At 44.0% G+C, this 10,761-nt stretch overlaps 1 long non-coding RNA gene and 1 pseudogene across 1 annotated transcript; one reads left to right on the top strand and one right to left on the bottom strand.

Moving 5' to 3' along the window:
- Positions 1-10,623, top strand: part of LOC114845514 (integrin alpha-M-like) — a 15,081-nt pseudogene extending 4,458 nt beyond the window's left edge.
- LOC114845533 (uncharacterized) lies at positions 5,433-9,898 on the bottom strand. Its single transcript, XR_008693269.1, has 3 exons — positions 9,790-9,898; positions 7,828-9,694; positions 5,433-5,553 (listed from the first exon to the last, which is right to left on the bottom strand). It is a non-coding gene; the product is annotated as an uncharacterized LOC114845533 (long non-coding RNA).
- Positions 10,624-10,761: the final 138 nt, after the last annotated feature.

Genomic DNA, 10,761 nt, shown 5'->3' with positions numbered 1-10,761 from the left:
ACTGGACTGTTTTTTTGGGCTTCTTCATGTTTGACAGCTCCATCCTCTGCTTATATTCACACACACACACACACACACACACACACACACACACACACACACACCCACAACACACACACACACACACACACAAACACACACAGAGAGAAGGCACAGAGACAAGAGAGAGAGGCACACACACACACAACACACAGAGAGAGAGAGAGAGAGAGAGACAGAGAGACAGAGAGAGAGAGAGAGAGAGAGAGCGAGAGAGAGGAGAGAAAAGAGACAGAGAGAGACGAGAGACAGAGAGACAGAGAGACAGGACAGAGACAGAGAGAGAGAGACAGAAGAGACAGAGAGACAGACAGAGACAGAGAGACAGAGAGAGAGACAGAGACAGAGGAGGAGAGACAGGACAGAGAGAGAGAGAGAGACAGAGACAGAGACAGAGAGACAGAGACAGAGAGAAGAGAGACACAGAGACAGAGACAGAGAGACAGAGAGAGAGAGAGACAGAGACAGAGAGAGACAGAGACGAGAGAGACAGAGACAGAGAGACAGAGACAGAGAGACAGAGAGAGAGACAGAGAAGAGAGACAGAGAGAGAGACAGAGGACAGAGAGAAAAGAGAGAGACAGAGACAGAGAGACAGAGAGAGAGGAGACGAGGACAGAGAGAGAGACAGAGACAGAGAGAGACAGAGAGAGGACAGACAGACAGGAGACTAGAGAGACAGTAGAGAGAGTATTACCCCAGAGACAGATACAGAGAGAGAGAGAGATGATCAGTAGAGTAGATATGACATATGAGATGATAGAACATATAGGAGAGAGATATAGATAGAGAAGAGAGAGCAGAGATATATGTATAGATAGAGAGATATATATACAGAGAGATATACGATAGATATAATATTATATATATATATATATATAGTATATATATACATATATTATATACATATATATAATAGAGTACACACACACACCACACACTCTACTTCTCACCCTCGCGGGTGGTCTCATCCACTTTCCAAGCTCGGGTCCTCTACCAGAGGCCAGGGAGCTTGAGGGTTCTGCGCAGTATCTTTGCTGTTCCTAGGACTGCACTTTTCTGGACTGAGATTTCGGATGTTTTTCCAGGGATCTGTCGTAGCCACTCCTCCAGTTTGGGGGTCACAGCCCCTAGTGCTCCGATCACCACAGGCACCACTGTGGCCTTCACCTTCCAAGCCTTCTCCAGTTCTTCTCTGAGCCCTTGGTATTTCTCTAGTTTCTCATGTTCCTTTTTCCTGATGTTGCCATCGCTTGGTATTGCCACATCCACCACTACGGCTTTCCTCTGCTCTTTATCCACCACCACAATGTCTGGTTGGTTCGCCATTACCATTCTGTCAGTCTGGATCTGGAAGTCCCACAGGATCTTGGCTCGCTCGTTCTCTACCACCTTGGGAGGTGTTTCCCACTTTGACCTTGGGGTTTCCAGTCCATACTCCGTGCAGATGTTCCTGTATACTATGCCAGCCACTTGGTTATGGCGTTCCATGTATGCTTTCCCTGCCAGCATCTTACACCCTGCAGTTATGTGCTGGACCGTCTCTGGGGCCTCTTTGCACAGTCTACACCTTGGGTCTTGTCTGGTGTGGTAGATCTGGGCCTCTATGGCTCTGGTGCTCAGGGCCTGCTCCTGTGCAGCCAGGATGAGTGCCTCTGTGCTGTCCTTCAGCCCAGCCCTTTCAAGCCATTGGTAGGATTTGTTGGGATCAGCCACTTCAGTTATGTTCCGGTGGTACATCCCGTGCAAGGGCTTGTCCTCCCATGATGGTCCCTCTTCCAGCATCTCATCCTCTGTTCTCCACTGCCTGAGACATTCACTCAGCACGTCATCTGTCGGGGCCTTATCCTTGATGTACTTATGGATCTTGGATGTTTCATCCTGGATAGTGGCTCTCACGCTCACTAGTCCTCGGCCTCCTTCCTTGCGGCTAGCGTACAGTCTCAGGGTGCTGGATTTGGAGTGGAACCCTCCGTGCATGGTGAGGAGCTTTCGTGTCTTAACATCTGTGGTCTGTATCTCTTCCTTTGGCCACCTTATTATTCCTGCAGGGTATCTGATCACTGGCAGAGCGTAGCTGTTTATTGCCCGGGATTTGTTCTTGCCATTGAGCTGGCTTCTTAGGACTTGCCTTACTCGTTGGAGGTATTTGGCTGTTGCCGCATTCCTTGTTGCCTGTTCAAGGTTGCCGTTTGCCTGTGGTATTCCAAGGTACTTGTAATTGTCCTCAATGTCTGCTATTGTTCCTTCTGGGAGTGAGACCCCTTCTGTGTGTATTACCTTGCCTCTCTTTGTCACCATCCTCCCACATTTCTCGAGTCCGAATGACATCCCGATGTCTGAGCTGTAGATCCTGGTGGTGTGGATCAGCGAGTCTATGTCTCGCTCACTCTTGGCGTACAGCTTGATGTCATCCATGTAGAGGAGGTGACTTATGGTGGCCCCGTTCCGGAGTCGGTATCCATAGCCAGTCTTGTTTATTATTTGGCTGAGGGGGTTCAGACCTATGCAGAACAGCAGTGGGGACAGTGCATCTCCTTGGTATATGCCACATTTGATGGATACTTGGGCAAGTGGCTTCCCATTTGCTTCAAGGGTGGTTCTCCACAACCTCATCGAGTTTGCAATGAAGGCCCTTAGAGTTCTGTTGATGTTGTACAGCTCCAAGCATTCAGTGATCCATGTGTGTGGCATTGAGTCATAGGCTTTCTTGTAGTCGATCCAGGCTGTGCACAGGTTGGTGTGTCGCATTCTGCAGTCTTGGGTGACTGTTCTGTCTACCAGGAGTTGGTGTTTGGCTCCTCTGGTATCCTTACCAATGCCCTTCTGTGCTTCGCTCATGTATTGACTCATGTGCCCACTTATCTTAGCTGCGATGATGCCTGACATGAGCTTCCATGTTGTGGAGAGACAGGTTATTGGCCGGTAGTTGGATGGGACTGTGCCCTTTGAGGGATCCTTCATTATCAGGATCGTTCGCCCTTCGGTCAGCCATTCAGGGTGAGTCCCATCCCTTAGCAGCTGGTTCATTTGTGCTGCCAGGCGCTCATGGATTGCAGTGAGCTTCTTTAGCCAGTAGGCGTGGATCATGTCAGGGCCAGGTGCTGTCCAGTTTTTTTAATACCTGAGACTCTATGTTGGATGTCTGCCACTGTGATAGTCACTGGATTCTGTTCCGGGAGGTTGCTGTGGTCTTCCCTCAGATCCACCAGCCACTGTGCATCACTGTTGTGTGATGCCTCCCTTTCCCATATACCCTTCCAGTACTGTTCAGTTTCCAGCCTTGGTGGGTCTGCTCTGTTGTTATTACCCTGCCATTGAGAGTACACTTTCGCAGGTTGTGTTGCGAACAGCCGGTTTATTCGTCTGGCTTCGTTATCTCTGGTGTATCTCTTTAGGCGGCTGGCCAAGGGTTGTATATTGAACATGCACTGAAATTCTGTTTCTGTTTCCAGACGAAGAGTTTTTACACAAACAAAGGGCTCCAGACCAAACGTGAAGAAGATATTAATAGTGATAACAGACGGAAAATCTGAGGACGGACGCAACTTGCAGAGTGCAATAAAACAAGCTAATGCAAAAGGAATTGTGAGATTTGCTATTGGAGTAAGTTACTCAGTTGGATTTGATTTTACTGTGCTTGTAAAGTTTATGCAGCAGACACGCGTGCATCCTAGGGAGGTGGTATCATTAAACAGAGTCTAGTTTTCTTGGCATCATTGTTTGACTTGGGTTGCATCGTTTTTTTTTTCAAACCCAGGTGGGAAGTGCTTTTTACAATGACAGGGCAAAAAGAGAACTGGATACTATTGCATCTTCACCCAGTTCAGAGCATGTGTTTCAAGTGGAGAGCTTTGATGCCCTTGACAAAATAAGGCAGAGTTTGCAGTCCAAAATCTTCTCTATCGAAGGTATGAGTGCACATTTAATTCTAAGTCACTTCGTACATGCAACAAAAATAAAAAGTATTAAACAATTGTTTGCAATACAATATTGACTATATATGTACTGTATAAGCTTTGTGTGTCAATTGGTTATTGCAGTAATTTACTTTGCTGTTGCAGGGACTCAAAATACTGGAGACACACTAAAAATGGAGATGGCTCAAGAAGGGTTTAGTGCTGCTTATGTGCCTGGGGTAAAGATCAAACCAAGCAACAACACAGTCCCGAGAACACAAAATCAGAAAAAAAAAAACAGAAAAGACAGAAAAATGTGTTTATACAGTGTGTGAACTTTGCATGTTCTCCCCGTGTCTGCTGGGGTTCTCTTTGGGTTCTCCCACGGTCCAAAAACATGCATTTAGGTAATTTGCCCATAGGTATGAGTGTGTCTGTCAATAGTCTGTGTTGCCCTGTGATAGGTTGGTGACCTGTTCAGTGTGTACCCCCGCCTCTCGCCCTCAGCTAGCTGGGAAAGGCTCCAGCCCCCCCCCCCCCACGACCAAGTGGTAGAAAATGGATGGATGGATAATGCTTAGTGCTGAACACGTCTACCTTTAATTTGCAGGGGTTTCAGATGGGTATGGTTGGTGCCAATGAATGGAGAGGTGGCTTCTTGGAATACAAAGGAACAGAGCAGCGCTTGTTTGAACTTCCAACCATAGAGTCTGACAGTTATATGGGTAGGAAAAGTAAAACTTTAAACTAAAATAATGCTTTACTGTCCTATAGCCAAAGAGCTATGGAACCTTGTTACGATGCAAATGAAGGAATACACTTGGCAAGAGTAGCTAATACAGTATGATGTTAATATTTAATTTGATTTGACTTGTGTATTTTGATACAGAAATTTGCTAAAATGTTATATACGGTATAGATCTTTATCTAATTGGTACCTAATGGCTGATTAGTGGTTAAAGGTCAAAGTTCTAAGGATGAGTCAGCTGTGAGCCTTTTATTCCAGGTTACTCTCTGGCAGTTGCTAACACCATTAAAAGATCCCCCCTCACAATTATTGGAGCTCCAAGATACAAGCACAGAGGAGTGGTTATAACAGTTTACGCAGACAGGGGATACCAGGACATTGAGCCGCCTGAGAGCCAGGTGGGTGTCCACAAATCACATGTAGTCATTGGAGAATTCAACCATCAACTTAAGCAGTTCTGACTTCTGCTGCTTCTACAGATTCAAAGTGGTGAATATTTCGGGGCAGAGCTCCGTGCCATGGATGTGAATCGTGACAGCGTCACCGACCTAATTCTCATATCAGCGCCAATGTACAAGGAATCAGATCGAGAGGGAATCGTTTACGTTTGCACTTTAACTGTTCTGGTAAATGAGTTTGATTCAGCACTGATCTCTAAATTGTGCTCTTTCATTCAAACCTGCTCATTTGTTCCTTTTGTCATTAGAATGTGATATGTGATTTTGACTCACCGGTAATACTGAGAGGCGCCGCATCTGGCAAAGGAAGATTTGGGTCTTCTCTCGCTGTGCTGCCTGATCTGAACACAGACGGGCTCAACGATCTGGCAGTGGGCTCGCCTTTGGAGGACGACGGTCAGGGCAGCATCTATATATTTCAGGGAGAGGCAGGAACAAGAATCAATCCTACTTTCTCACAGGTGAGCAGTCAAAAAACAACAATGACAATGTGACCTCAGTTTTCAATTTGACTAACTACAATCATTTGTTCTGTGTAGAGAATTCCTGCTTCTGAAGTTCAGTCGGGACTGAAGTTCTTCGGTCTGTCGATCAGTCAGTCGACCTTCGACCGTAGCGGGGACCGTCTGCCTGACCTAGCCGTGGGGTCAAAGGGACGAGTTGTTCTACTCAGGTACGTTGATGTATAGTGTTTATGAATCCAGAACACCATCATCAGTAGAAGCTGGATTATTAAACACAGCAGCTGGTTGTTTGTGTATTTTCTCCCTTGTTCTTGTTCAGATCAAGGCCCATAGTACTGGTTAAGGGTTCAGTGTCTTATAAACCAAACCAAATTCCTACTCAGAATGTGGACTGTTCAGCACCACTAAGGAGCGAAGCGACACTCTGCTTCACCATGACCTCCATTACTGGAGCCCGAGGTTCTGACCTCTTTCATCGTCCATCTGTTACAGTTCATCTTTAAATAAACCTTTAATGAACCTTTTAATTAAAATATAAATAATTTTATTTCAGCTCAAGCTGAGATTAATTACATTTTTACACTGGACGCTACGCGTAAGGTTCCAAACAACAGAGCGTATATCGCAAAAAAACAACAAGCGACGTCCGAGTTGATTACCATCAATACTGGAGAAACGTGTGTAAAACAGAGCTTCTTTATTGAGGTGAGTGTGAGTTGTTTTGCTGTCATTACTGCATTAATCAGACGCTGGATCACAGTCAGAGCTTTTTGTCCTCTTTTTGCAGCCTTGTCAAGAAGATGTTCTCAATGAACTCAGAAATGAACTCAGATTCACTTTCAATGGTTTACCCTCCGCTGACAAACTTAGGCCAAGTTTACACCAGCAAGCTCAAACAACCAGCTTTCATCCTGTAGGTAACTTTAATATAAGGTTGTCACTCACTTTCAGCCTGCTAATAACTGACTGTGGCCTTTGAGCTGATTTGATGAATGGTCTCATTACGCTTTATTTCATTCTCTCTTTTGCAGTTGGGCTTTGAGGTCAACTGTGGCACTGACGGGAAGTGTGTGGATAAGCTTAAAGTGGATTTTAACTTCAACGGGTGAATTACAAACGTCAAATCGATGCTCATTAAAACTGTTTATTGTAGGTCAGACACACGACAGGGATGTAAACTCTAGTATTTCCCATTAACACAGTTCCACGGAGGTTAAAGTTGGTATTGATGAACTCCTGGACGTCGCCGTGTCTCTGGAGAACAATGGGGAGAACTCCTACAACACACGTGTCATCCTCACGTACCCACCTGGACTCTCCTACAGGAAGTTCGCAGCGCTTAAGGTAAACGATCGCATCAGTTCAGGCTTGATGTTCAGTCGGATTCGTGCATTTGACTTTTACTGTCCCTAACAAAAGGGAAGGATTGAGTGTAACTCCCTGGACAGCGACGGCGGCATTCTGCAGGGAAGAACAGAATGCACCGTGGACAGGCCGATTTTTAAAAACAGTTCTAAGGTTGGTTTGTAGGATCTCTGCCTGCAGCAGACTGTGACAGGAAATCTAACTGGTCTTTGTTTGCTTCTAGAGCTTTTTCACCGTCTCTTATGGGATTGACACCAACAGTCAGCTTGACAGGAGGATTTCTATCACTGCAAATGCCACCAGGTTCTCTTCCGCTAGCTGCCACACCATGCACATATCCATGTAGCCAAAAGTAGAAGTTAATAAGAGTTTTGTCTTTGTAGTGGGAATCAGGAACACTCCAGTTCAAGCGAACTCTACAAATTACGAGAGATAGATGTGAAATACAGTATTTTTGTGACATTTGAAAGGTTTGTATTGATCAAAACCAAATACATTACATACAGGACAAAAAGTGATTCTTAATGTGATAATATATTATATAATGTTAATTTAAAGATAAGCTTGTCTCTGTTCAGCTCCATCAGCTATAGCAACTTCACTTTTGGAAAGAATGATTTACAGAAACCATTTGAACAATTTATTAAGGTAAGATATTAGAATCAAAATTGTTTGTAGTTTTGTATTTGGCCCCTCAAATAACCCACTTTCCTTCCCTCTGTTAGGTCACAAACCACATCAGAGCTCTGAATTTCACGCTTGTGATCAGGGTGCCAGTCGCGCTTGGCGATAAAGACATCTGGGTGGAGTCCAACAATTTCCAGGTAACAAGCACTGACTCTGGTTTTGTTCACCTGCCGTCTTTGTACCTTTGTCTCCAGCTGCGGTACATGGGGTCCACGTTGTTGAACTTACATGCGTTTGCTCTGCTCCAGATTGAAGGCTGCCTGAAATACAAAGAACAGCCACCAGACGTCCAGGACTTTGTCCCTCAAATACAAAGAAATAAGGCAGTGGTGAGTCTGTTTGCATGAAACCTCATTTCCAGAAAGTCTAAAATCTTTCATTTATTTAATTTTTGAGTGGCTGACTAACATTTGAGAAATATTAGTCAGTTGCTGAAGGCCAGATCACAAAATTGAGCTTTTTAGCATCTACAGTACATACTGTAAGACTGATACTGTGGTGAAACATCTGTGTGTAAAGACCAAGAGCTGAAACCACTGACTAAAATGACCTCGGGTAGTACTGTATGTAAGAATGACCGGACACTCAGATTCCTCCATATTTTCTATGCAAAGAAATTATCATTTACTCCTCTGCAAAAAGCTTCTGAAACAGGACAGAGACTTTTGAGCCTCAGGCTCACAGACTACAACTAGTGCTTCCTGGTTCCTCTGTACCTGCCCCAGCAATGGTCAGGCTAAGATGGGGCGGGGCCAGCCTTATAATGGGCGTAGCGCATTTTAGAAGGGGCGGGGTCAGTCTACAAAGGGGCGGAGCCAGTGTGCTGGAGCAAAACTGTTCTGTCTGCCATTGTTTTTTCTTGCATACGCATACTGTACAGCACTAAGCTAAGCTTCGATTGCTGCTTTGTTTAGAAGCAGCCCAAACCTAATGATCCATAACACACACGGTCCCTCCTCAGCAATAGACAACTTCATCCAAGAGGAATTGGCAGCAGTAAAGCTGATACTGCGTAAAAATTTAAGTAGTAATATTGAATTAGCTGCTGCCAGCCATTGACAGAGAGCTATTATACCAGCTAGCGTTAGCAACACAAGCTTCCAACAGTGTAAAACACCATAAACAGTAGCTCGTAACTTTACAAACATCACAGCACAAGTTAAAACAATAAAAGATTGAATATTTATTACTTACTCAGTGCTTAGTGCGCAGTGATATGCCAGCCTGTGGCTCTGCACGTAGAAAACCCTGGGCTTTCTGCTGCAGGTGCCAGTTCCTCACAGGCAGCCTCATCCTCCTCCCAATGGCGTAACTCGTCTGCGTTGTTCTTTGGCTCTTACAACTAACCACAAATATCAGACTGTGCTGTAGAAATCGCTGTCTTCTAAATAATCTACAGCAGGACCTTCGGCCATTGAATATTAGTGCTTTAGGCGTATGCGAAGGAAAAGCAATGGCGGACGGAGGTGTCTTACCAGAGGAATGAATGAAAGATAACTTCTCTGCACAGAAATTATGGAGCAGTCTGTCCCTTCATTCTTAAATATTATCTGAGGTTGTTTTGATCAACCCCTATTGAAAATCGGTGAAGTTTTCCTAAAAGCTAAACAAAACAAACATGTCATGAAACGGATGATGTAACTTCACAAACAGTTCACACTTCCTAACTACAACTGTTAAACTGCAGCGTACAGTGGCTTTGTTATTATGCTCCTGTTTCCTCTGCATCACCAACAGGACTGCTCTGTAGCGAGGTGCAGCGTGTTCAGATGCACTCAGTTAATGGGAAGGCAGACGGTGAAAGAGTACAAAATATCAGCCAACCTCAGTTCACGGTGGATCGAGCAGGTAAACGATGCGTAAACAAGTCCGGTTCTGGGCTTCGTCTTACTCCAGTGAGATGTTACATCAGGCTCATGCATCTTCAACAGATCGGACTTCCTTCTGCCAAATTCCTGCTGACCAGCACAGCCAGTCTGGAGTACGACACACAAGAGTACATCTTCTTCTCCACAGGGTCCAACAACAGCCCTCCTGTTCGCAAGGTCAAGATAAGTTTTGTTTAAAGTTAAATTGTCTAACTTGCATTTTAAGTTGGTGGGGATTTATTCTCAATTCTGTAACTTCACCTCTCAGATTGAAGCAGAAGTAGAAGTGTATCCTGAACCAAATTTCACCAAAGAAATAGTTGGAGGGTCTCTGGGAGGGTTGGCTTTTCTGGCCTTGCTCACTGCTGGTCTGTATAAGGTGAGACACGTGCGTTAAACAGCTTTATGGCCTTAGTAAAGATTTATTCATTTCTCATATATTCAGGATGCCGCTTTAATAATATATATGTGTTTTGAGATAACCTTTGTGCTGCCTCTTCTCAGGCTGGGTTTTTCAAGAGTAAATACAAGAACATGATTAATGAAGCAGAGCAAGAGGCGGATCCAGGGGCTGGCATGAACTGAAAGCATGACATCACTTTAGATCTTAAGTGGCCGTTAACATTCTAATATTAGAAGCATCGCTGTGTGAAATCACACCCAGACACCAAGAATGTATACCTGTACCTGTGTTGTACTTTCAATCTTTTCAGAACTACGAACTTCAGAACCACCATGTTGACTTGTGAGTAAACATTAACAACAAAAATCCAATGTAATAGTAAAATGGTGGATTTAAACGGTAGAAAGGTATTACAGTATATTAGTATAAAGTATTACAATAATAATAAATTTTATGGCTTTTTATATATTAATATCTTTTTGTAATGTAACATTGTCTAGTTGTTCTTACCTGCTAAAAACAACTATTGAAAAATTAAATGTATTTGCTACAAATTATATGAATTTTGATACATTGCTTAATGCTTTTGCAAAATTTATTGGAAGAACATTTAGATTTAAGTTTAGATGCAGAAGATTTAAGTTTACAAATGACATTTGTAAATAAAAAAAAACATGAATAGAAATAAATATTGTAGAGATGGTTTTCTCTCACAAAGCCTTTTCAGCATCATATGAACATCTTGAGAGATTCTGCAGCAAACCTACTGTAGGCGTATGTCTACTTGTAGAAGGGGGATGGTCAGCGAGAAGCACTGTGATTCTGCACTG

This window comes from Betta splendens, chromosome 19 (genome assembly GCF_900634795.4).
Source record: "Betta splendens chromosome 19, fBetSpl5.4, whole genome shotgun sequence".
NCBI lineage: Eukaryota > Metazoa > Chordata > Actinopteri > Anabantiformes > Osphronemidae > Betta > Betta splendens.
The sequence above is the reverse complement of the archived record's forward strand: the minus strand, read 5'-3'. Positions and strand labels throughout refer to the sequence as shown.